The sequence below is a fragment of the Antechinus flavipes genome, chromosome 1 (assembly GCF_016432865.1).
Source record: "Antechinus flavipes isolate AdamAnt ecotype Samford, QLD, Australia chromosome 1, AdamAnt_v2, whole genome shotgun sequence".
NCBI classification, from domain to species: Eukaryota; Metazoa; Chordata; class Mammalia; order Dasyuromorphia; family Dasyuridae; genus Antechinus; species Antechinus flavipes.
In genome coordinates, this window is record NC_067398.1 from 500,494,456 (window position 1) to 500,497,200 (window position 2,745).

The following is a 2,745-nucleotide window of genomic DNA, read 5'->3' on the forward strand; positions in this document are numbered from 1 at the left end:
AAAACAAAACTGAAGACAATAACAATGGCTTAATGGGGCTACAACAACTTTCAGGAGTATAAACAATTTTGAGAAGAAATAAAGAGAGTAGGGGTTAGGGACTCTCTTGATTCTTTATGGGTAAGTATATAATTTACATCTGCACCATTTATTGTGCAATTAAAGCTGAAGCTTTATGAATTTGAGGTTTTGTAAGAGGAGCTGCTGATACGTTTAGGAGGGTTGTCAAATACTGAATTTACTAGATTCAATAATCTAGTAACTGGGTGAAAAGCAATCAAGCAAAAAACTAGAAATCCCTAAAGTGTTTCCAACCTTGGCAAGTTAGAAAGGAGCCTAAGATAAAAGAGTTGCTTCTAAAAAAACAGTATTCTCTCAAGAAATTTATAGGGTTTGGAATTAATGAAGCAGTATTAACATGAAAGTATTCAAGTCAATTCAACAAATATTTATTTTAAAAATATTCTTATCAAAGCTTTTTATTTTCAAAACATATGCATAGATAATTTTCAGCATTCATCCTTGCAAAACCTTGTGTTCCAATTTTTTTCTCCCTTCCTTTCCCCCAACCTCCCCAGATGGCAAACAATCCAATATATATATGAAGGATGTGTAATTCTTTTTTACATATTTCCACAATTATCATGCTACACAAGAAAAATCAGATCAAAAAGGAAATAAAAATGAGAAGGAAAACAAAATGCAAGCAAACAACAACCAAAAATATGTTGTGATCCACATTCAGTCCCCACAGTCCTTTTTCTGCACTTGGCTCTCTTCATCACAAGACTATTGGAACAGGTGTAAACCACCTTGCTTCAGCAAACGTTTATTAAGTGTCAACTATGTGCAAAGCTTTGATGTTAATAGCATGGTGCAGAGCACTGAAAGTATGAAAATAGAAGTGACAAAAGTCCTGGTCATAAGGTTCTTACAATTAAATGGGAAGGCATTTGTACTAATAACTATCATCAATCAAACAACAAGCATTTATTAAGTACTTATTATGCATCAGGCACTGGACACACAAATGATATAAAGGAGGACTTGATCATTTTAAAAAAGTGTTGTCAACAAAGTACTATAAGATATTTCAGAAGTCAGAGATTACTTTCAGGTTTATTAAAGGAGAATATGGGGGGAGAGGGTTAGAAAAGGTTTGTATGAAGAAGTTGGCCAATCCTGAAGGGAGGAAATTCAAAAGAGGGAGATAAAAAAAGGAACAAATAATCCATCCTAGAGATGAGAAAAGGCTATAGCAAAGAGATATAGGAGATAACAGGATGAGAATAGGTACAGTTTGGCTAGAAGAGAATATCGGCTCCTAGGAGAGTTCTATAAAAACAAACAATGTTAAAATGATAAATTAGAGCCAAATTATGGAGAACCAATGAAGTGTTCACTTCAGTAACAAAGATACTTTTTTTTAAAAAAAAGGCAGAGTTTTGAATATTAAGATCAAGAGTTTATACTTTATTCAATATACAATGGAGGAATGCTTGAGTCTTTTGAGTGAAGTCTGGAATATTCAGAAAAATTAAATGGGAAGATAACTCAGGTAATAGAATGAAGAATCAGTGAGACAAGGGATGTACTGAAGACTATAAGCCTAGTGTGGAATCCAAATGAAAAGAAATGAAGTTCAGACTAGAATGGTAACCAAGGAAATGGAAATGATCTAAAGAATTTAAGGGACATTGTAAAAGTAAAATCAATAGGGGATGAAAATGATCCATTAGAAGGGATGATTCCAAGAAGAAAATTACCCCATAACAACTACAAGCAAAGTCTCAAAGAAAATTGGATTTTCCACAAGGATTAAATGAATATCTAGAAGAAATGAATTAATAAATTTAAATAAAAGTAATAAAAACTCAAAGGAATATTTGGAAGGAAAATAAATAACATAGAAGAGAAAGTTGTAAATATTATCTATATTAACTGCCTGAAAACTAGAACAGACCAAACAGAAATCAATGATTCCATAAGAAAGCAAGAATAGAAATCAACTGTCAAAAGATTGAAAAAGTAAAAGGAAAATAGTATAATATTGAAAAAACACACTTAGAAAACAGATCAAAGGGAGACATTAGACTAGTCATTAAATTAAGAATCATTAGATTCATCTACGGCCATACCACCCTGAATGCGACTGATCTCGTCTGATCTCAGAAGCTAAGCAGGGACGGGCCTGGTTAGTACTTGGATGGGAGACCGCCTGGGAATACTGGGTGCTGTAGGCTTAAGAAAAAAAAAAAAAAAAAAAAAAAGAATCATTACATTCTCTGAAAATCATGACTAGAAAATACCTGTATACTATATTTCAGGAAATCATAAATTAAAATTTCCCAGCTCTATTAGAAATATTAGGCAAAGTGAAATTAGAAAGAATCCAAAGTTTCAAAGGAAAGTTCAAAATCTTAGTCAAAAGTCAGAGCTCCTACTTTAAAGAAAAGATACTCCAACCATTGGAGAACCAATGAAGTGTTCACTTCAGTAACAAAGATACTTTTTTTTTAAAAAAGGCAGAGTTTTGAATATTAAGATCAAGAGTTTATACTTTATTCAATATACAATGGAGGAATGTTTGAGTCTTTTGAGTGAAGTCTGGAATATTCAGAAAAATTAAATGGGAAGATAACTCAGGTAATAGAATGAAGAATCAGTGAGACAAGGGATGTACTGAAGACTATAAGCCTAGTGTGGAATCCACTAGGATTTTCATCTTTGAGACACTGCAAAATC

General features: G+C 32.5%; 1 non-coding gene across 1 annotated transcript; it reads left to right on the top strand.

Annotated features, from left to right (window-relative positions):
- Positions 1–2,124: 2,124 nt before the first annotated feature.
- Positions 2,125–2,243, top strand: LOC127546107 (5S ribosomal RNA). Its single transcript, XR_007949967.1, has one exon. It is a non-coding gene; the product is annotated as a 5S ribosomal RNA (ribosomal RNA).
- Positions 2,244–2,745: the final 502 nt, after the last annotated feature.